The sequence below is a fragment of the Neophocaena asiaeorientalis genome, unplaced genomic scaffold, assembly GCF_003031525.2.
Source record: "Neophocaena asiaeorientalis asiaeorientalis breed wild unplaced genomic scaffold, Neophocaena_asiaeorientalis_V1.1 scaffold270, whole genome shotgun sequence".
Taxonomy (NCBI): Eukaryota; Metazoa; Chordata; class Mammalia; order Artiodactyla; family Phocoenidae; genus Neophocaena; species Neophocaena asiaeorientalis.
In genome coordinates this window covers 110,961-135,725 of record NW_020174650.1, presented here as the reverse complement: position 1 = coordinate 135,725, position 24,765 = coordinate 110,961, and the positions used below count along the sequence as shown (strand labels likewise).

Below are 24,765 nucleotides of genomic sequence, written 5' to 3'. Positions count from 1 at the left end.
GTAACCATGCCATTTTAAAGACCATATAGTTAAGAAAGAGAAGTCTAGGAAGAATCAGCCTTGCACATTAAGGCTTAGGAAAGTGGGTATGATAAAATAAACAGAGAAGAGAGGATGATCCTGTGGCTAATGACTCCAGAAGACGGAACATGTCAAGGGACTTGGAAGATTATTTAAAAATAACATTTTTATTAATACAGTCATAAGTCATTCAAGCTGCTGTGCATCTGTGCATGAACATGCCAAAAATAATACATGGAAGTTAACAATTTGGCTGCTCAGGGCACTCAGATGTTATAAACATGAACACAAAAGATGGAACATCCAAAGACCAATGTCAGAAGAAGCCGAGATTTCAAGAAGCTTAAGGACAGCAAAGATTTTTGTTTCAGTCGTGTTCAGAGCAGGAAGAACCAGAAAAAGTCTAGGCTAACTGCTTGAGGCAGATGGTGTAATATTACAAACAGGACTGAAAAGCTGGAAACCAACATGGGATCATTAAGAACAAGTCTCATCAAACTCTCATTTGCTTTATTGATGGGATTACCAAACAGGTAATGTACCGTAGCTTGATCTGAGCAAAATATCTTATCAAAGCTCTCATGGGTAATGCTTTCATGGGCAAGATGGGGAAGCCTAAGATGACTTCCTAACTCACTGAGCAACTAAGCCCATAGAGTATAAGTGGACTATGCCGGTCTGAAGGCCAAGCGTGCCTCGATGTTCTGTACTCTTAACACCTGAAGATGAAATTTGATCTAAGAGTGCACGTTATCACATTCACAGATAACCTGATGCCTGGTAGACGCCTGATTTGTTCAAAACAGACTCAAGTGGCAGAAATATCTGGCAGGCTGAGGCTAACAAGTTTGATGTATATCTACGTAAATAGCTCGGAACTAGTTAGTACAGGATGTGAGGGGTTTGACTTTACAGTATTTGCTTGGAAAGGACCTGGGAATATTAATTCACAGAACAAGAAATGGACAAGAACAGAACCTTCCAAAAGCCTGCAGTCTTTGGCTGTATTCACAAAAATATGGTGTTGAAATTAAAGAAGAAAGTATTTTCACTGCATCTGTAGTGCTCCATTCCCTATTTGGAAAATTGTTTTTTAATTCAAAAAGCCAAATTATAAAATGATCTTTAATGGATAAAAGGAATTGTTGATAGCAAAAGTCAACTCTGGGATCTTAGGATCAGAAAACATATTACAGAAAAAAATATAAATAATTAGCTTTGAAAAAAAGTAGGAATTCTAATACTGAAAAAGCTGAGTTCCTTGGAGACTCTATCACGTTGCCCTGGGTGTAGGCTCTGTTGTATTTATCAGCATCTGAAATCATCCTGCTTCTTTATTGTCTATTTCCCCTTCATATTTTTCTCTTTTTTTGGCCGCACCATGTGGCATAGGGAATCTTAATTCCCTGACCAGGGATCAAACTCACATCCCCTGCATTGGAAGCATGGAGTCTTAACTGCTGGACTGCCAGGGAAATCCCAATGGTTCACTATTTTATCTACAGCACCTAGAACAGTGCCAGACACATAGTAGACACCAAGGGAAAGAATGGGATTGACTCTACACAAGTCACAGACAGCCTCCCTTGGGTCCGGTGGATGGGGACAAACTGGTATCTGGGTCCTACCTTTCCCCAGCAGGGGATATGGGGAGAGGCAGTTCTTTAGAAGAGGCTCTGGGGATAAAACCCCTAAACATCTCACTATATGCAGAGGGACATGTAGCTTGAGCTGACAGTTTTTGCTGACCCCTCTGAGGCTTCAGGCATGTCTGGACATGTCCAGGGAAACGGTGGGACATGCTGAGTAGAAGTCAAATTTGCACAGAGTCTAAAGAGCCCTCTGGGAGAAACAAACAAACAAATAAACAATCTCAGGCTATGCCCCCTGGGTGAATTTCAACCTGTCTGGGAGGGTCTGGTGATTTGGTGGGGTAGTCAGTTAAAAGTTTACTTTCTGATGAAGATGTGGAGAAACTGGATTCCTCCCACATTGCTAGTGGTGACAGACAATGGTCCCACAACTCTAGAAAACTATGTGGCAACTTCTTACAACACGAAACCTGCAACTACCCTACAACCTAGCAATTGCACTGCTGGGCATTTGTCCCAGAGAAATGAAATTTTATATTCACATAAAAACCTATAAAGAGCAGTTTTATTCATAATAATCAAAACCTGGAAACAACTCAGATGTCCTTCAGTAGGTGACTAGATAAACAAACGATGGCACATCTGCACCATGGAATACTGCTCAGCCATAAAAAGGAATGAACTATTGATAAAAGAACTTCAGTGAATCTCCAGATAATTAGGGACTTACACTGAGTGAAGAGAAGTCAATTCCAAAAAGGCACACGCTGTATGATTCCATTTATATAATATTCTCAAAATGACAAAATTACAGGAATGGAGAACAGATTGCCAGAGATCAGGGATGGGGGAAGGAGGTGGAGTTGGCTATGCCAGAGTGATATGAGGGATTCTTGTGGTGGATGTGGAAATTTTCTGTGTCTGGCTGTGTTGATGTCAATTCTGACTGTGGTATTGTACCATCGTTTTACAAGATGGGGGAAATGAAGTAGATGGTACACAGGATCTCTCCATATTATTTATTACAATTGCAAATGAATCTACAATCATCTCAGAATAAAAATTTAATTAAAACAATGTTTACTTGCAAGTTGGGAAGGTGAGATGGTAGGGAGGTGTGTAGGAGGGGAGTGAACAATCCAGATAAGTCTCCCAGGAAAGAACTCATCCTAGATAAACAAAGAACTTGGTGCTATGACCTTGACCTTCCAGAGGGTAAGATCCAATAGAGTAGGAATTGCATGCACCTTATATGTCACTGGATCACTTGTGTCTACAACTACAAGCCTGACATATCAGAGGGCTTATGACTAGCGTTCCCATCTATCCAAATAAGAGCACTTAGATATTGAAGAATGATGGGCTACCCAAATCTGCTTGAGTCTTTAGTTTTGAACAACAAAGGTTTAACTGAAAATGTACTTTACTCCATTCAGTTCCTAAGTTCAGACTGACTGATAGACAGCCCTGTTGTGGAGACACCCAGTGGAATCCAGTAGAGCTCTGTGGCTGTTAAATGCACCTGTCCCAAGGTCACCCCCGGATACATAAAAACTGACATAGCTGCTCAGTTAAACCCTGTATCACACTGCAGTCATAACAACACTGCTTTGGGAGTCTCTGACAAAGCATGATTCCACAAAGAGGGAGGTCCCCTACACTGCCACAGAGCACCAGATATCCTTGACAGCCTGAGGACTGGAAACGAGTACTAGCAGAAACTGGTGGGTCTGATGAAGTTGCAGGAAAGAGCACAGCTCCAGAGAGGCAACGACAGTGCTGGGGTGGGTCCTGATCAGTGGCCTAGGGTGCTGTGACCTTCATGGGGTCCAGCCAGAACTGGAACAGTCACCGGCAGCAAAACTTCTGTGAGTGGTCTTCTTGCTGAACGCATATGAGAAACCTCTTAGGGACTCCCAGAACTTAGGGACTCCCAGAACTAATCAAGGCGGAATTTGCAGGAGAGTAAACGCCTGCATACACAGGTAAGCGGCAGAAGCATGTAACTTGGACTATAGACTTTTTAAAAAATTGAAATAACCTTATATCATATTGGTCCTGATTTTCATGAGGGAGCTGGATTTGGGATCAGAAGACCTCAAGCCCAAGCTTCAGATTTAATTTCTTAAACTGGTATCCTAATGTCTCCTCTGCCGCTTGATAAGGCTGTTATTCTGAGAATTATATGAAATGATATAGATGAGAAAGCTTATAACATTGTCAAGCACTGTATGCATGCAATGTTTGGTATCATTATTTTAAGAGTGCTTTGTCACCTCCACTGTAACTTTCTGTCATCTCATCTTCTAGAAGCTGCATACTTTCTTAGCCCCCTTTTTGTGCCCCCTATAAAATACCGTGGTATTTCAGGTGCTTGTGACCTAAGACTATTTGAAGTGTGTGTCTGTGGCGGTCTTTGTCTGACATCATTTAAAAGTTGTTCTGGGACCAGAATCTCCTGCAGTTCCCTGCACCCCTACCCAGGGCTCTGCTGAAGGTGTGGTCGTGGGTGTTGGCTGAATGTGAAGGCAGAGGATCCAATTACCCGAAGGCTAGGAATTTGAAAATGTGTTCCAGGATTAGGCTTCTAATTGTCTAATTCATAGCATTTTACAAGACCCAAAACCTGAAAATTAAGGGATGATAGTGAATCCTGGAAATGAGGGAGGCGAGAGCCAGGAAGTCAGACTCCCTGTGCCTGGCCCCCACCCGCTCAGTGGAACCCACAGCTCTGGGAAAGATTTAGTTCCAAGGAAAAGTGGAAAATGCACTGATTCAGAGTCATGGATTGACTCTGCCACTTAAAGCTGTGTGACTCTGGCTTCAAAAGCTACTCTTTTGAAATAGGGATAATACCTGCTCTGCATATCTTGATCAATGGGAGCTTTTTTTTTTTTAATAAAAAAACCTGTTGTGAATTGTAAAGCATGCAAATGCAAAGATTTGTATAGCCCCGGGTCCCCAGACCCCCAAAAAGAAAAGGTCAGCTATAACTGGCTACTGGGATGAACCTTCCACTTACAGATAGAAACTCTCATCAGTCCTTCAGCTGAAAAAAGGTCTTGTTTGTTTCTGGATCAAGAGACCTTTCAGACACACACTGGAAGCCATAAGCTTTTGTTTTTGCACATAAGCTTCTAAATTGAGTGAAGGAAAATTATTACAACCCATGAAGATATAGCTCATTTCATGGAATTAAAAGAAGCATCAAGGGCTTCCCTGGTGGCGCAGTGGTTGAGAGTCCGCCTGCCGATGCAGAGGACACGGGTTCATGCCCCGGTCCGGGAAGATCCCACATGCCGCAGAGCGGCTGGGCCCGTGAGCCATGGACACTGAGCCTGCGCGTCCGGAGCCTGTGCTCTGCAACGGGAGAGGCCACAACAGTGAGAGGCCCGCGTACCGCAAAAAAAAAAAGAAAAAAAGAAGCATCAATTAAAGTCAAACCCCAGTGTTTCAGATGCTGGGAAGAGGATGAGAGTAGTGCAGTCCTTGCAAGGCCAGGCACGTGAGTGAACCATGGCAACCAGAAGCAGGGACAGAAAAGAGCTGAGAATAGAATGCAAAGAATCCAGCTCTCCAGGTAGCCCGGCTTAGCTGCAGGCTGGGGTTTCTTCATTCATTTATTCATGTGTTCATTCTCCGAGCATCTGCAATATGCTCGATGCGAGAGGTACAGACCTGAATAAGGCAAGGTCTCTGAAACTGAGGCATTCCCAGCAAGAAGGTGTTGCTGCAGAGAAGTCTTGTGTGAAACAGGGAGAGAGCCGCCCGGAAGGTGAGTGTACACATCTGCCCCAGGCTGGCCGAACTCTCTGCTTATGTGCTTCTCCAGCTGCCAGCTAGAATGTGTACCACAAAGGAGTCTGAATGTCCCAGGGCCTGCAATGACTCACCTGGATGCAAGAGCAGACAGTTACCTTTGCAAACAAGCAGATTTGGGGTTCTTAAGTCATTATTACTTGAGAAACAGGCCACTGGATCTTTGAGGCAGGGTCCCCCAACATATTAAGGAATCTAGAGGTCGTGACCCCTTGCCAAGGTGGAAAACAGACACCATCGTGGACTTCTAAGGCCCAGGCAGAATTAGACATTTTCTCTTCTGGGCTCTCACAGCCCTGGGCCCACAGCTCTTTTCAGCATTTCTTACAGTGCATGGTAGCCATCCTCACTGCACCAAGAGCTCCACCAGAGAAGGAACCGTAGGGTGCAGTGGTTAGGCACCTGATCTAGGTGGCAGAAAGATCTAGGTTCACACCCTGATTGGGTCCCTTAAAGACTGTGTGCTTTTGCTGGGACAGTGCAATTAGATAACATCTGTAAACGTTTGGACCTATAGTATAACCAATATTTGGTAGCTGTTATTATTTTAATATTATTTAATATATACAAATACTATATTAATGTGCATAATATATAATGATATATTATATATTATTTATGACAAGATAATATAATATATTAATATTAATAACACATACAAATAATAATAGTTGTATCCATCAGAATTCAGGGCATGAAATAGAAATTGCTTTATTTATATTAAATAGGATTTAATTTAATGATTGGAAATGGAGTTTATAAAGGAATAATGTGCTTGCAAAGTTAGTAGAAGGGTTGAAGGAGCCGATTCTAGGCTGGGGCTCCAGAAACAGCTTCCAAAACAACACAGAAATGACCAGTCAGGGGAGTTACCACCTCTGGGGCACCTCGGGAGCTGTGCTAGAATCCTGAAGCTACCTCTGCTACAGTCCCTGCCTCTCAATGCCCAAGAAGCTAGAAAATGGACTCCAGAGCACCACTGCAGAAAACTCTCACATTTCCACAACTTTGGTTGCCAGCAAAAACGGCTAAAAGAGGGTCAACCTAAATAAACCTCAGAGACAATAATCAAGCAAAAAGCTTGATTATTTAGGATCAAAGAATTGCAATTCGGGCACACAGATTTCGGTAACAACTCAGTGTCCCTAGTAGGGACACTGAGTAAAGTTCAGGGGCTTTTAAAGGCAAAGAAGGGCAGAAGATCTAAATAGACATTTCTCCAAAGAAGACATACAGGTGGCCAAAAGGCACATGAAAAGATGCTCAACATTGCTAATTATTAGTAATGCAAATCAAAACTACTGTGAGGTATCACCTCACTCCAGTCAGAATGGTCATCATCAAAAAGTCTACAAATAATAAATGCTGGAGAGGATGTGGTGAAAAAGGAACCCTCCTACACTGTTGGTGGGAATATAAATTGGTATAGCCACTATGGAGAACAGTATGGAGAACAGAATAGAATAGAATAGAACAGAACAGCCAAGACATGGAAGCAATCTAAATATCCATTGACAGATGAAAGGATAAAGAAGATGTGTGGTGTGTGTATGTGTATGTGTGTGTGTGTGTGTGTATACATATATATGCAATGGATTATTATTCAGCCATAAAAAAAGAATGAAATAATGCCATTTGCAGCAACATGGAATGACCTAGAGATTATCATTCTAAGTGAAGTAAGCCAGACAAAGACAGATATCACATGATATTGCTTATATGTGAAATCTAAAAAAAAAAGATACAAATGAACTTATATATGAAACAGAACTAGAACAACAGACATAGAAATCAAACTTATGGTTACCAAAGGGGAAAGGGAGAGGGGTGATAAATTAGGAGTTTGGGATTAACATATACACACTAAAATAGATAACCAACAAGGGCCTTCTGTATAGCACCAGGAACTATACTCAGTATTTTATAATAACCTATAAGGGAAAAGAATCTGAAAAAGATATATATTTATATATGTATTTATATATATATATATATATCTGAATCACTGTGTGTACACTTGAAACTAACACAATATTGTAAATCAACTATACTTCAATAAAAAAATTTTTTTTAAGAAACAAGTATTAGAAGCTGGATATTCAAAGCAAAAAATAAATAAATAAAAACAAAATAAAGGCAAAGATGGGAGGTCTGCATTACAAAGTCTTAATTGGAGTTGGAGGTGGAAGCTAGTCTTGGCTAATCATGATTTCATGCTAAGGCTATCACTAGAGGAAGGTAGAAGTTTGTTACTATGACAGTTTTCAGGTGTTCTTATAGAGTCCTTAGAATTTTCGTGGTTTCAGTTCAAACCTTCATGGTTCCACCCAGTGAGGACATGCATAAGGTTCACCTCCTTAATAACCTCCCAGCTCCATTTTAAGACCCCTTGACATAAGTGACTCCATTTTATTTCACATATCACAAAAGGGAGCAGATTATGCCTTGCACTTCTTATGCTGAGTGCGTCTACATGATGGAAAGCAGTTTGCATCTAGAACTCTGACTGCAAAGACATCCAGAAAACATGGTGCTTGGCTTCCCAACGTCTCCCTCTACCTGGGAGGCTGGAATGAAGGTCTGTGAGCCAGTCCACACAAGAGCTAACATGTGTGGACTATTGCATTCCTGGCACTCTTCTACGTACTTCATGCCAGGTTAACCTCACAGCCATCCAGTGAGGTATGTACTTATTTCACAAATAAGGCAGCAGAGCCTTAAGGAAGTTGCTTTGTCAAAGGTCACAGATTAAGAGGTGAGGATGGGAGGTAAACAGGTTCTATATTATTCTGGAGCCCTCACTCTTAACTACCGTATTATTCTACCCATCACTGTACCTTGCATGCCTAACCCAGCATGTGGCCACACCTACTCAATGAACATTAGAGGAATTAATTATCAGGGATTTAAACAGAGAATTAAACCTAGATACTGTGGCTTCAGTCTTCTTCACCTTCTGGGTCTGATCCAGGTCAGGAAGGCAGAAGGCCGACAATGATAAGAGAGACACAAAAGAGGTGCCCATGTGGTGGACGGAGTTGGAGCTGTGTGTGCAAGTCCCACAGAGAACTGAAGCCAGAATATAGGGGAAAAGCCATTTGGTGGATTTGAGTGCTTCTAGGATCAGAGGATGTCGAGATGGAAGGGCCTAATAACAATGACTGACTGATTCACCCAAGAGATTTTTACTTTTGCCTTTTCTTTTTCTTTTAATAGAGAATGAAAGTATGATCTTAGAGGAGAAACAGACCCCCAGGAATTCAAGCAGCCTGGTGCCTGTGGTAATTGCTTCCTGAGGGTCCTGTCTCTGCTGATAACTGCAGACACCTGTCCTCTGCAGAAGCAGTTGGCATATCACACACCCAGGCACACGACTGTGCAGGCTTATAAACACCTGCAATAGGACATGCTTTCTCCACTCTCTCCGGACACAAACCGCAGTCCATGTGAGTGCCTAGGAAGTCTCTGTATCTGTATTCTGGCACAGATGCTGAGGTCTGAGAGAAGGGCCCAGGACCAAGACCTGTGGGACTGAAGTCCCCATACAGGAGTGAACACACACACAGGCACAGAAACACAAACATACACACACGGAGGGACACGAACATACACACCACATATCACACACAGAAACATATGCACCACAAATATACACACATATGTACACACAGATGTACACAACACACACACAGACATACATACCACACACACCTCCACACACAGAGATTCACCACATACAGGCACATACACACTACAAACCACACATACAAACACACAGAGACACACATACACACCACACCCATCACAAAACCCTCCACACACTTCACCACACACAAACACAGAGACATTCACATACATACACCATGTACACACACACAGGCACAAATACATATGCCACAAACATATACACACAAATACACATACCATACCACACACATGAACATATACCACATATACATACTGAGACACACACACACACAGCAGACACATACTATCACATATAATACATACATCCCAAACATACACACCCACAAACATACACAGTGAACACTTAATACCACATACATATACACAGGCATAAATTTTCTTCTCAATAAGTGCCTCACTATGGTTTAGCCATATTACAAAAGGTTTAAGGTAATATTTATGTGGACTGTGAATGTGGGAGGTATGTATACAAAACAGTACCAGAAATAAGAAAAGCAGCAGAAAAGGTAAATACACAAAGATGAAATCCAGTGATATGCATGCATGATATTTATAGGAACAGGAAGGCAACGTAAGCAATACAAATAATTGATGTTTATTTAGTAACCTTTGGATCATTTTCTGCGAATGGATTTAGTTGAACAGTACAGTTTTTCCAGTAACTACTCTTTAGCCTGATACATTCACTATGTGGCCCCTGACTTCTTTCCACGGGGCAGGGTCTGCTCCACCTCTAGCTCACCTCCTTCCATTCTGAATGTACCTGTTGTTAGGGGGACAGCCGCACAGAGCCCCTGCAATGTGTGGCTGATGACAGAGCTTGCCACCCACTCCCTCTTGTCCTTCCTAGCTCCCTCCCTGCCCCAGTGTTCTTGCCTCAGAGTACATACAGGGAAGTGCAAGGGTTTGGTGCTGACCATAGTGAGACACCGTCTTCTCCCAGAGCTACAATTTTTCTCTGTGTGCCTAGGGGGCGCTCAGGCCCAGGAATTGAAAATGTCAGAAGTTCCTAATTTAGCATTTCTAAGACCCAGTAGGGAAGGGCTGGAAATCAAAAGTTAAGGGACAGCTGATGAGAATGATGGCTGAGGGCTGTGGAGGAGGAAAGGGTGGGCTAGTTGTAAATATACCTCCAAGACCCATTGTCTCATTGAAGTTCAAATCTAAAAGGAATCTTACAGACCATCAGGTCTAATCCCTACATTTCTCCAATGCAGAATCCAAGGCCAGAAGAGTGAGCGACATGTTCAAAGTTAAACCTAATTAGAAGCAACTCTATAATAACAAATGTAGAATTCCTCTCTGTTGGAGCAAATGGTTACCATTTTTTATCTTCCTGTTCCACAGTATTGTTTCATTATTCAGTGTATGAGCCAAGATATTATCCTGGATATGAGATTTTATTAGAGAAGCTAATTGATTAAATATACTTTATTTAAGACTTTCCATTTTATTAGATGAATGTTGAAGAATATTGTATAAAATGCACAAATCAGCTGCTTAATGCAAACACGTCCTGCTTTAATAGAGTTCAAAATACAAAAATCCTAAATTAAGGTATGATTGCTTCATTACAAAATATATCATTTAGTGGGGTTTTTATTTTTTTGATAGGAAGTTTCCACTACATATTTTGACACTGAAGCTTTCCAGGGAAAAAGGGATGTAACTCAAGAAAAATGATGATGAATTTTTGTGTAGTTTTGGCATTCTATCCTGATAATTCTCAACTGTGTGTTTTTATTACATTTAACAAAACAACAAGAAATGGGGAAGATGTATGGATTAGCAATGGGAACCAGAGGTCTAATCCTACACTGGCCTCTAATCCCAAGGCCTTACATGAGTCTCTGAACCTTTGTGAGCTCCAGGTCCCCTTGCAAAAGAACAGGCTGGGACCAGACAAGCTCTATGGGTTCTAATTAGGTTGCAAAGAAGAGTGGGAGTATGGTCAGATGTAAGAGTTAGACCAACTGGAGCTGGTTTATCTCCATCCTTAACTCTCTGAGCAAGTGACTTACCTTATCCAGACTGCAGTTCTCTTTAGAGTATAAAATGTTGCTATCCACCATGGAGGTCTATTTGAATGTTAAATGAGAAAATACACACGAAGGGCTTAGACATTACCTGCCACATCATGGGTGCCCAGTAATTTTAGTTTTATCCCCACCTCCAACTTTGCCATTCTGTCATTTGATAACCATATTAATTTTACAAAGAATTCATGGCATCTATCTGCCTTAGGGTAACATCTTAGGGATGCAGTAGTGGAGGACTTGACCTTGTGCTTCCACAAAATGCCTTTTGCTATCAGTGTGGGAGAGACGGAAGCCAGATGGATGGAGGAGACCCTGCACCCACTCCCCTGCCGCCACTGCAGCTTTTTGGAGCAGATATTTGCCCCACTGTGGTTTGGCTTTATTTGTTTTGCCTTCTCTTCATTGAGTTTTGCTCATTTGCTTTTTACAGATGACTGTTTTTTTGAGATTCTTTTTTTTCACCTGACTCTTCCTTCATTCGTGCTATTATTTCCTGAATAGGTCATTTCCCCAAACTCCCCCTCTCTTTCATCTGGCTAATCCTCCAGGGCTCAGCTTTCCTCATGGAAATTTTTTTGAACCATCGCCACCCTGTTATTTGCTTTCATAGAACCCTGTGCCTCTGCTTCCTAACACTTAACCACAATTACAGTTACATAATTTGTGTCGTATTAGTCTGTCTCCCTTACCAGGCAAAAGCTCCAAGAAAGCAGCAATCTTTCCTATTTTATTCACTGATCTGCCCCCAACAATATAATGCTTAGCACACAGTAAATGGTTCTGTGAATATGTGTTGAGTGACTGGGTGGATAAATGAATGAAAAATGAAAGAATGAATGAATCCCCAAAGCCATCTGTCATGACTAGCTTATTAGTACAGTTCTGTCCCTTTTCTCCTTCCATATTTCATCTTCACTCTTTGCAGGATTCTTCACAGCTTCTCCTGCACTCTTAAGAAAGGAATTGATTTACAGCTGCCACAGAAAAATTCAGCCAGAAGTGCTGACAGATCAAGACTTTAGAGAAACTTTATCTTGCTCACAATGAGCCTCATACATCCACAATAATCCCCCGTGTCCTTTAGTTGGGCACTTAAATCTACTTTGGGGTATCCATGGGATTATCTAAAGAAGCAGAAGGGCCAAAGGATTTTATTGATGACAGATCCCATTTTAGATTCCACCTTGACAATTTTTCTAGCCCAACAATTCGCTTCTAAAGATTCTATACACTCCATCTTGGGCCCTGGTTTTGTCTCTGGGATTTTCTACTCTCATCAGGTCCCCAGGTAATCAAATGAGCAGGTGAGCAGGTAGGAGTTCCACAAAAGGAAGAAAGGCATGTAAGTCAAATCAATATTTTCTCCTAATGACAACAGCCCTTAGAGCTAAGAGAACACTTGAGTCTTGGAAAGTGATGTCGAAGAGGGAGCAGAAAGGGAAGACAGAACAATGGGAATGGCTCACACCACTCTTCTTATTTATGTCTTTATGTTTCTCTCCTTAATGGAATAGCAGCACATAGGAGTAGTTTTCCTCTCCAGGTCCAGTCTGACTGAAGATTAGGTTGAATAACCGCAGGCAGCTATGGAGGAAACATTTTCAACAATAATTTTTTGGAGCACTGCTATGTTTGTGTCAGCCCTCAAGCTTCCTGACAATATAGCTTTGTTCTCATTTCCTCCCCGATACCTGATCCAGCGGAGTGCCCCGCTCTCAACCTCCCAGAGGTAAATTGTCATTATGAGGGAAACAATAGGCCAAGCTGCTCTGTGGAGGGTATATATTCAAGGATGTCATGTTTGATTTCCCTGCTTCCATGAATAGTCTTCAAGATGAATAGCTTCAAGATTCCTGGGATTTCTGTTTCTTTTTTTGTTTGTTTCTTTAAATAGCATACAGGGTCCCCCACTGCAGCCTAAATGGTGCCCATTTCAGGGATTCAGACCTGCCTGAGTGTGTGTCACAGAAAGGTTGGCAAGAGTCACTTTGGAAGGGATTTATGTGGCAGGAGTGGGAATGGGTATCTCAGACATTAGCCAATCTCACCCTTGGCCCCAGGGAAAGAGAAGCTACAAGCTGAAGCTACAACAGCCAGTTTTCAACGTTGGAGGAGATATAAAAAGCAGGATTCTGATGCTAGGGTAACTGAAAGTGGAAAGGAAGAGCATTCTGTTTGCTTCTGTGCTGAGGCTGCGGTGTTTTAGACATACTGAGGACTAAGGTCTTCTGAGACTGTAACAGCTCCTTGGTCTACACAGCTTTGGGGACATGGGGTAAGGGCCGGGGGTGGGGGCGGGCAGACAGCAACACCTGCACAGATATCAGCACTGTCATGGAGGGAACTGGCAGCTGTGGTGCTGAAGGGTCCTCAAGTGGCTTCTCAGGCATTGAACGTCTGAAGAGTCCATGGGAGAAGAGGAAGCGCACGGCAGATAGGATGTGGGAGCACATGAGGAGGTATGCCTGAGCAGTCTGCTGCAAGAGGCCTTATTGACTGTGGAGGAGACAGACTATTTGAGCCATCATTTCATTATGCAGTGAGCCAGTGGGGCTTCAGGGGAGAATGAACTTTCACCAGGTTTCTGGTCAAGCTCCATCCCCCACCCAATGCAGCCCATGATGCCCTGGGATCCAGTCATACACAAAGCGTTCTCTTGGGCCTGTCTATTTACATTCTTAGACTCCTGCCTAATCTCCCTAGAAAAAGAGTCAATCTGAAGAATATCTGCTTCTAGCGCCCAAAACTCTCATGAGAAAGTCTGCTCTAAAAGAAGGGCCAGACACTAATGGCTAGAACACACAGGGTGAGATGAAACCAACAACATGAAACTCAGTAGAGTTTGGGAAAGTCTCCAGAGATTAAAAAAAAAAAATCTCTGATAAAAGCATCATCGAAGGATTAAGGGTCAAGTGTTGTGATGAAGGCAGATGGGGTGTTATCTACCCAATGGTCCCACAGCAAGTTGTAAGAGTTCTCACAACCACCCCATGTCTTTCTAAAGAGAGGGATTGTCAGCAGCAGGGCATAGTTATGTCACTGATCAAGTTCCACAAGGCTGGGATGACCCGATGGTCATGCGCCCATGGCCATTCACTGCTCTGAGCTAATCCAAGGAGACAGCTCATGGCTTGGGAGAGGTACAGACTTATGGATCTTTTACCTCTGACCTCCAGCCCTGATCCTGAAGAACTGACATCTTGTCCTCTATGCAGTTCTTTTGGTCAAAGATACCTTGAGCAGTAGCAGGCAGACAGAATGGCTCTCTGGAGGAAAAACTCCTCAACTATTAGAGAAAGAAATTTTCAACTGCCAGACTAAGGGATCCAAAAGATGTGGGAGAAGCCCCGGGACAAGGATGATGATACTTTTCTTCTCCTGTTTGGGGGAAAAAAAAGTGAACCTCTGGATGGTTAACAAATCCCTCACATTTATTTAGTTTTCAATCCAGTTTTTAAAATTTGTCCCCACTCCTATTCCTCTATGAAATCTTTTTTTATCTTCCAATTTTTAAAATTAATTAATTAATTTTTTTGGCTGTGCGGCATGCGGGATCTTAGTTCCCCAGCCAGGGGTGGAACCCACACCCCCTGCAGTGGAAACCCAGAGTTTTAACCACTGGACCGCCAGGGAAGTCCTTTCATCTTCCAATTAAAATGGAATTGTAGCAGCCTGCTCTGAGCACTGGGGGTACTTATGTGTACTTTTATAATGCTTTACTATGTCTATCTTCTCCACCAAAGTGGAAGCTTCTGTGTTACTGTCTCAAAGAGTTTAGCCATTAGAAAAAGAGCAGTCAGTGGGTTGTAAGGACAAGTAATTCATGAAACTTTCCTGGGGATGAGTAGACAAGTCTTCCTCACTGTCCTGCCCCTTCCTTTCTACACTCTGCCCTTTGGCCAATGTTGACACCCATCCTATGGTCCAGAGAGTGGTACTCGCTGAGATTGTGCAGGAGGAGGGACTTTGCTGAACAAGAGATATGCATGACAAAGCCTGAAGTGAACTATCTAGAAAGAAGCATGCAGGGGAAGAAAACCCAATGAATACTACCAGGGAGTTGTTTGGCATTTCTCAGATTTGAAAGGGATAGGATAGAGTTTTAGAACTATAGGACTTTATAACCAGCCAGCTCTGTGTTTCACTCTACATGACTTAGCCTTTTTCCAGAGGCTGCCCTGTCTCCTTTAGTACATCTACTACTCGAGTGGGGACCAGCAGTTCATGTCCTTACCTATTTATTCAAGGTTAACAAATTGGTCTGTATCACTGTCATTAACACCATCATCTCTATAACCACCACTGTCATCACCATCACCCACACATGTCTAGTGCCTCATAGTTTACAAAGTGTCTTCATATTCACTCTCATTCCATGCTAACAAAAACCCTCTAAGGACATTCTGCAGTTGGGGTCATGAGTACTGAAGTCACTGGCTTTTCCTTAGGCCTTGAAGCGGGTATTTCCATGGTATAAGAGTATAGACAATGTAATAAAACGTACTGTTGTATAACGTGGGAGAGAAGGATCCTTTAGATAACTGTATCGTTGAGGCCATTTCGCTGGGGTCACCTATTTGGCACTTCTTCTGGTTTTTTGCTACAGAAATAATGATGCCAACCAAAATAAAAATAAGGACATTGGTCATGAAGATTATAATAAAAAGAGTAATTTCCCAAACTGTCCTTTTGTAAAACAAGAATAAGACCCACTGGATCAAGTTACATGTGGAATGATAATAATGTAATAATAAAATAACAACTACCTTTCAAGTTATTAAAATAATCATTATTATCTCCATTTTACAGATGAAAAAGGATCTCAGGTAAATAGCTCGCTAAGTCGGTATCAAAAACAGACAAAGATCCAAGTCACCTAGCTCCTGGACTAATGCTCATCTCTCTACTGGGCTGCCAACATGTAGTTCTGCACTGACGGGGTGGGCTTTCTCAGAAGCCCTCTGGGAGGGAATAAATCAACAAAACAGTAGACTTCTTTTTCTGATTGGCACATCCAGTAGGAATTTGCTTGCCCATTTACAGAACCCAAATCGAAGACATTGTAAAACAATAACCTTTTTATTGTCTAATTATTAGCAAACAAATTGGTATTAATACATGAATTGTGGATTTAATATCATGGTGTGTTTCAAAAGGTTCACAGGATCTTTGTGGAATATAGAGGCTCATGAGTTGTCATTTTAAAATGGGCTTCGGTTTACTGGTTTCTGTAGATCTCTTTTCAATGGTTCTTTTAGGCCTCCCTCTCTCCACCCCACCCCCTGCCAAACGTATATTCTTCTGTGGGGATAGAAATCACCTGGTGCTAGGTTAGGTCAAGGTCTTCTTTGGTGTTTACCCACCAGGCTGCCCCCTCCTCAGAGCAATTGCATCTCTGAACCTCAGGGAATAGAGCCCAGGTGTCTTTTAAAGGCACCACCCCACCAAGTATTTCTCATCTAAAGTAAAGGTTAAAGATAACAGTTTTACTTTATTTTAAATGTTATCACTATGTTCTCATCGTTATTCTTGCAGGTTGACAAGCCAGTTTAATTTTGCAAGAATGTATGGCAACAAGGGCCTTCTCCTCCGGGTCCCTCGGTCCTTTTTGACTAGGTTTTCCTGGATTTGGGGGTATTTTGTGGTAGCTACAGAACCAGAAGTGTACAAGGGGCAAGGCTTCTGTAGGCCAGTCTTTCTTTCCATGACAAAAAATGGCAATTGTTGGTTAAATAAGTTTCTTGGAAAATCTCTGCCCAGTTTTTCATTCTCCTCTATCTGCTTGTGGATGAATTGCAATCTGAAATATTTAAATTATATCACCAATCAAGTGTCTAATTGAAAAAAAATATCCTCCTTCCCCTGCCCAAAGCTTGACCAGGCTGCTATAAATGCAAATTATGAGGCTGGGTGAGACATCGGGGATCATTCCTGCTAGAATTATACTCCAGTACATTAGTCCATATATATTCTAACCTCAGACCCCTTCTCTTGCCACAAAGTGAATGACCATGGGCACTGCTTAGAGCTCTGTTCATTGGGAGGACTTTCTCTTGCCCCTGCCTTTTTCAAGGCCAAGCCTGAGTGAGACTGTCCTGCAGCTGTCATCAACATTCAACTTTCACAGAAATACCCAGCCAATCCATTCATATGCAAGCTTGCGCTTTTCGATCCTCCTTCAGTTAGTTGTTAAGAATCACCCCAGGGCTTTCCTGGTGGTGCAGTGGCTGAGAGTCCGCCTGCCAATGCAGGGGACACGGGTTCGTGCCCGGGGTCCGGGAAGATCCCACATGCTGCGGAGCGGCTGGGCCTATGAGCCATGGCTGCTGAGCCTGCGCGTCCAGAGCCTGTGCTCCACAACGGGAGAGGCCACAACAGTGAGAGGCCCGCATACCGCAAAAAAAAAAAAAATCACCCTTCACACCCCTGGGTGTGAGCTGAGGGAGAGGCGTGGATGCAACAGTGATGAGTGTGCGGTGCGGGGGAGCTCTGTTATGTAGCCTGTGTGTGCTCAATCCCAAATGAACCACTTCTCTTTTATGATGAGTTATTCGGGGGCCCACTTGGCCTTATGACTTCATGGGTATAACAGGATTCAGCTCAAGATGAATAGTCCTAGACTCATGGTCACTTGGTCTCACATGGTCAAGCATTTCTTCCAGGGCCCAGTACCACACCTGGAGTTGTTTTTTAAAAAGGCATATAATCATCTACTGCAAATTGCATGGCCTTGATCCATGTGACTCTCCTTCTAGGGCTTTCCACACATTCCAAATGGCACCTTTCCTTACCAAGGATGCCTCTAACACCAGTGGGTCTGCTGGATCATATGGTCCAAGTGGCAGAAATGCTTGTATTGCTGCCTGGACCTGCCACTGGGCTTTTGTCTGCTCTGAACCTCACTCAAATCTGGCATCCTTTCATGCCCTCCATTCCTAGGAGTGGAATATGCTGCCTCTGGAACCCCAAAAGGCCCCCTGGGTGTTGTGCTTCCTTTTTTATAGTAGGAGGTATGTGATGCAATAATTTATATTTTATTTTGAAAGGGATTTCCCAGCACACTCCTTACTACTAGACCTCCAAAAATTGTACAGAAGTGACAGGAACCTGAATCTACATAGGGTTTATTTTCTACTCTAAAGTGCACGTGTGCTAGCCATCTGTTGCTCATCCAGCCTGATTAACATAATATCATCAATATAATGGATCAGTACTATAGAATGTCCAGACAGTAGAGCTGTCTTTGGACTTTGTTAGGACAAAAGTCAGGAGAGTTAACATAGCCCTGGAGCAACATGAAAACTGCTTCCGATCCTCTTTTTTAAATGGGATTAAAAAGAATGCATGTACCAAATCAATGACGATATACCATGAACCTGAGGCTATATTAGCCTGTTCTAGCAGAAAGACCTAATCTGGAACAGCAGCTGTGCTGTAGTCAGGCTACTCCTTATTTGAGTTGGTAATAATCTGCAGTCACCCTCCAGGATTCATCTAGTTTTTGCAGTGGCCAGACTGGTGACTCACATGGAGATATTCTAGGAACCACTGCTCCTGAATCCTTTGGACACTTAAGGATGACACTTATCTCTGCCATACCCCCTGGGATGCAATAGTGGTTTTTAAAATTTTATTTACTATCTCGGGAAGAGGCAGTTTCATATACTTCCACTTGGCCTTCTCCACTATAATAACTCTTACCCCATAAGCTAAGGACCCAATGTGGGAGTTGGACCAAGTATGTCAATCCTAATTTTACACTTAAGGGTTAAGGAAGTGACAACAGGTGGGTCTGCACACTCAGTGGGCCTACTCTAAGCAGAACTTTGGCTAGGACTGTATTGAATATCTGATCTCAGGTGCCCTCCAGAAGGACCACAATTATACTGCAGGTCTCTGCATAGCAATGTCAATTCAGACCCTGTGCCCAGGACACAGTTACTCAAATAAATAGCTATAGATCCTTTTGGAAAAGGACTAGAGAAATACCCTGTTCACTTGTCATGGTGTTGCAGCGTCCTCCAGATTGTTGCCTGGAGACCCAGCCGCCTCATCAGACAGTGTGTTCCAGGTCTGAAAACTGGATCCTATCTAGGGGCTGTGCAAGGAGTGGTGACTTAGTATTGGGATGACCACCCTCCTCTCATACACAATCTGCCAATCACCCATGCTAGATTTTTTCTGCTAATACAGTCTGAGTAATATCCTTGTCAACTTTCCATCTCTTTTCTCCTAGGACCCCCATGTTCTGTTAACTGTTGCCATAACTCTCTGTGGATCAGGCCTCCTTTGCTGCCACTCTGACCTCATCAGTCTTTTTAATAATTACAAACTTTTAACTTTGGCAGTTAAATGCTGTCTCCTGACCTTTATTATTTCAATGTCCCATCATCCCTACTGCTATGAGCAAGCCAAGGTCTGTAACAGTTTCTGCTACCATCAGCCCCTGGCCTTCAGAGGAGGTCCACTGTTTAACTTTCCCCTAGCACATCCCAAAGGCCTTGTGGAATGGTGTGTCCTTTGGGCATTCCTCTGAAACATAAGCATTCAGTGGATCATCCAGCCATACCTACTATACTCACTGTCACATGACCAGCCCCATAGCCTTTTTTTTAATATTTATTTGTTTGTTTATATATTTTGGCTGTGCCAGGTCTTAGTTGTGGCATGCGGGATCTTCACTGAGGCATGCGGGATCTTTTTTTAGTTGCAGCATGTGGGCTTCTCAGTTGCGGCATGCATGCAGGATCTAGTTCCCTACCAGGGATTGAACCTGGGCCCCTTACATTGAGAGCGTGGAGCTAAACCCACTGGACCACCAGGGAAGTCCCCCCACCACCATAGCGTTTTGATCCCTTCCTCTACTATCTGCCACTACAATTCTAGCATTTCAATTTCTCTCAATGTGTACCATCACTTTTTCTTTATGCTTCTAGGAGCCATCCGAGTAGCAAGTTCACACTATCTCCTGGGTTCCTTGCCAGGGTGTTCAGTCTTGTATCTCAGGAGGCTTCCCTCAATCCTATAAACCCTTCCCTATCTGTATATTTCAGCTCCCTTGATCAAACACCCACAGAACTTAATTATACATATGGTCCCTTGGCTTCTACCAGTATCTTCTGTTCAGTTTTTCCAACTCCTTTGAGGCATAGGCTCTCTCCTTCCTCATCAGGCCTGGTACATTTCCAGCTGTGCTATCCTGTGACTCAAACCTAGAGGCCATGAGGGAGGTAGGGATGGGTCCTGTGGAGGGACGATCCACCCAAGTGTCCCCACATGCACTGTGCTAGGGTCTCAGGTTTTTCCAACCAGTGCCCTGAACTTGGCATAGCAGATCTGCCTCAGTTGGGCATTTAACTGTCTTTGAAGTTCAGGCACTCTTAAGTCATGGGCTTGGTCCTTGTCTTTCTCCATTCTTCCTCTGCAGGGCAACCAAAGAGGCCATCTGGCTTCCACACCTGGCTTTCAATTGCCTGTGACTCTTCATCTGATCTTCATCTTCATGCAGAGCACCAGTGGCGCTTAGTAATAACCATCCGACAATATTATCCTTCCCTCCACACACTGCAGACACCTGGAGTATCTACACAGGTTAGTGCATCCCCTGCCACCAGTACACCTTCCCAATTCACAGAAGTTAACGTTTGAACGAGTGAATAACCACCTCATGCAGGGGGGCTGTGTGTGCTTCACTCACCACCAGTGACAAGTTTGCCAACCAGGCAGTGAGGGGTCCAGCCAGTGAAATCTCATTTCACACCCTTGCCTTTTTGGCATCCATACTCGAAGGTTGGGTTCTTTGGACAATGTTAAGATGGAGCTTAGGGTGCAGATATTTTTGGGGTTCAACACCTGTGAGAGGATGGGAGGAAGAAGCAGAGCTGGGCGGAGGAAGCAGTCAACCTGCAACGTAGATCTGACAGAACCTGGGCTGACCCGGGCAGGGAGATCTGGGGTGAGCGTTGCCCACTGTGGTCATCGTGCAGGGGGCTGAAGTGCTGGGCTTTTCTACCCCTCCTCACTCAGTCACCTCTGAGAAGGGTGTGCCTCAGGTGAGGTGGATCTTGGCCGCTGAGGCCACTCCGAAGGAGCTGACAGTGAGAGGCTGTCTGCTGGTCAGTCGCGTGCCCTTCGGCTGGGTCCTTCCTTGGCAGGAGAGATGTGCTCCCACATCCACTGCTCCTCCACACTGTAAAGTGGGGATGGTAGAGTTGGGCCAATTTACTCATGTGATCATAAGGACCAGATAAGGCAGGTGAAAGTATTACACAAGCCAACATTTTTATGGGAATATTGTTACTCTGGATGTTACTTAGAAATATATTGGCCATAGGTAGGGACTTGAAATTTTAAATTTTATTCGGACCTTTTTAAAAAAAATTTTATATTAGAGTATAGTTGATTAACAATGTTGTGTTAGTTTCAGGTGTACAGCAAAGTGATTCAGTTATACATATACATACATCTATTCTTTTTCAAAATTTTTTCCCATTTAGGTTATTACAGAGTATCGAGCAGCTTCCCTGTGCTATACAGTAGGTCCTTGTTGGTTATGTATTTTAAACATAGCAGGGCGTACATGTCAATCCCAAACTCCCAATGCATCCCTCACTTATTCTGACCTTTTTATGATGATGGTGTTACTTATAAGAAGATTTTACCTTAAAACACCAAAAAAAGCAACTTTTAATAATAATCCTAGGGATATGGGGGGTGGGGGGTGAGATGAATTGGGAGGTTGGGATTGACATATATACACTAATATGTATAAAATAGATAACTAATAAGAACCTGCTGTATAGCACAGGGACCTCTCCTTCACTTTGCTGTACAGTAGAAACTAACAGAACATTGTAAAACGACTATACTCCAATTTAAAAAAAAAAATAACCCTAGGGATAATAGATGCTCATTAGAAAATATCTGGTCTGGGACTTCCCTGGTGATGCAGTAGTCAAGAATCCACCTGCCAGTGCAGGAGACGTGTATTCTATCCCTGATCTGGGAAGATCCCACATGCCGCGGAGCAACTAAGCCCGTGCGCCACAACTACTGAGCCTGCGCTCTAGAGCCTGCGAGCCACAACTACTGAAGCCCACACGCCTAGAGCCCATGCTCCGCAACAAGAGAAGCCACAGCAAGGAGAAGGCTGCACACCACAATGAAGAGTAGCCCCTGCTCGCCATAACTGGAGAAAGCCCGCATGCAGCAGTGAAGACCTAACACAGACAAAAATAAATAAAATTTAAAAAGACAAAAGAAAATATCTGGTCAGCCTGGAAAAAAATCTACGTGGCCAAAGTTTCTTGTGTGTTTTTATGTTCTGGGTGGTGTTGATGGTGGTAGGGAGAGTTGCTACTTAGTATTTTCCCCGGGAGAGGTAGTGATAAAATCCCTGCATTCCCACCCCTGCCCAGCTGAAGTTGAGCAGCCCCTCTCATCTTAAATAAATGAGTCACTCCCAGGCTTTGGAAAAAGATCTTTTGAATACACCTTTAATTTTATTGACTGTGTTATACATCTATTAAAGAAATGCTCACCTTTAGAACTTGATTGTAAATTTAAAAAGAGTGGTCAGAATGGCACAATCACCAAGTCAGCTATGGGCAGTGGGGAACTGGGAGGAGAGCATCCATTTAGAAATAACCATGTCTGAGCTTAGAAAGACATATTAAGTGTTTTGAGCTTACATAGCATCAATTGCATTTTATAAATCAGTTATGTGATACCTTCCATCCAAATTAGGAGCAGAGTAGGAACCCTCTCACCCCAGCCACAACCAGGCTGGGGGGCCTTATCAGCATGGCCAGTGGGCGAGTCAGATGATAATCTTCACCTGATCGTAGTGCTGGGACCAGAGTCCTGGTCTCCTGACTGGCAGGCCCTGTTCCAGGCTGTAATCCACCCAACCTCTGACAATACCCAGCTCTGCTCTTCACGTTTTCAGCCTAGGGAGGAGTTCCCCTTCAGGCAAGAGAAGTAGCAGAGGGGGGTTTTAGAATCCTAGGTTGGTGGTGGTTGGTCCAGGGCCCATCTCTGATCTCTGGCCATATTTTGGCCTGCTTCTCTTCCTTCCTCCAAATTAGGTTGACCTGCCAACTTGCTTGAAGAAGTCATCCACTGGGTTCATTAGATGCTATCTCTAAGGAAGCCACTGTGCCTGGCCTGGTGGTTTTGGTGTATGTAAGACAGAGGCAAACCATCCTAGAATTTCCAGTGTCCCAAGGTGTGCACCAGAGGATCAGATGTGACCGAAAACAAAAGACAGGGTGTGGTATTTGGGCATGTGCCTGGGTGGATTTGGATGGGTCAGAGCATTCAGCCTGGGGCCGGTCTTTCTGTGCTGGCTTTAACACAGTGCTTTCAGCAAACCCTGGCAGTGAAGCCTGGCCATTTCTAAGAATGGACCTTGCTGTATCAGGAGACAGCACTTGCCAGAGATGTGGCAGAGAAAGCTTCTTTCTTTCTTTTCTTTCTTTCTCTCTCTCTCTGTCTGTCTTGTTCTCGCTCACTCGCTCTCTTTCTCCCTTTTTCTTAGTAACAAGTGATGTAACTTTTAGAAGTCTGGGGCTTGGGGCCAGTGTCTTCATCCCAGAACTCACATTTGTGTGTGATCAGTTAGCTAAATCATCCAGAAAAGCACAAGAGCCATCACAGGTCCCCATGCTGAGTCTTCCACAGAAGTCAGCTCTGATCTATGACTCAGCCTGCTTGCCCTTCCTCTTGGAAGCAGCTCTCGTTTTCCCCAAGAAAACAGACCACTTTGCCTCCCCTCTCACGTGACCGCCCCAGGACTCCATAGCAGCATCTTACCACAAGCCAGCACATTATAGTGCTTGCAGACAAAGCCTGGCTTTATGACTTTCACTGCTAGTTATAACTGCTGGGCTCCCTGGGTGCTTAGAACCGTTAGAATCAAAAGTATCTCAACATACAGCACCATGGCCGCAGGCTTGGCTGGAGTCTAACGGTCATGCCCTGCGGTTATTTTGCCAGTTATGGGTGAACCTCAAACAGTTAAGAACTGCGACTCCATTTCAGTTACCTCCCCAGTAACTTGAATGCTTCTCTTTACCTCATGAGTCTGCAGAAGAAGACAGGCAAGTGTTCAAGAACAGACTGTCTCATGAGATTTCCTGTACTTCCTGCTGCTGCTGACCAGGCCACACATCCCCCAGAAAGTCTTTCTCATGATAGGTCAGCGCTTCTGCTGCCAGTTGTGGTAGAGGCCAGTTGTAAGGAGGGGCATGAAAAGGCAAAATAATGAGGAAGAAATGTACCCTCTACCTTTTTTCAGAGGGGGAGGGTACAGGGGAAGGAGGTGACGACTTGAAAAATTTACATGTAAGCTCATGTAAAGTTTGCAAGGAGGGCGTAGAGCGGGTTGGAAGAGGCCCAAGCCACTGTGGAATTAGCCACATGGGCGTGCAGCTCTCTCAATCAGACATCTTCGTGATAGAGTATTGCAAGAACTAATACCCAGATTCTTTCCCTGCTTTCACCCAGCTCCTCCTTCATGAGCTCCTTGTACAGCTCATTGAGTACAATTATTCAAGAGGGAATCAGCAAGTTCAGGGCAACAGGGA

At 43.5% G+C, this 24,765-nt stretch overlaps 1 long non-coding RNA gene across 2 annotated transcripts in view; it reads left to right on the top strand.

Moving 5' to 3' along the window:
- The window catches only part of LOC112408984 (uncharacterized), a 68,938-nt gene that overhangs the window by 21,181 nt on the left and 22,992 nt on the right, over positions 1-24,765 (top strand). Inside the window, exons 1-2 of one of the 2 annotated variants that reach the window (XR_003005060.1) lie at positions 3,467-3,598; positions 20,607-20,770. This is a non-coding gene — a long non-coding RNA (uncharacterized LOC112408984). Of the gene's footprint in view, positions 1-3,466; positions 3,599-20,606; positions 20,771-24,765 lie in introns of those variants that run through there. The other variant, XR_003005059.1, reaches the window with a different exon arrangement.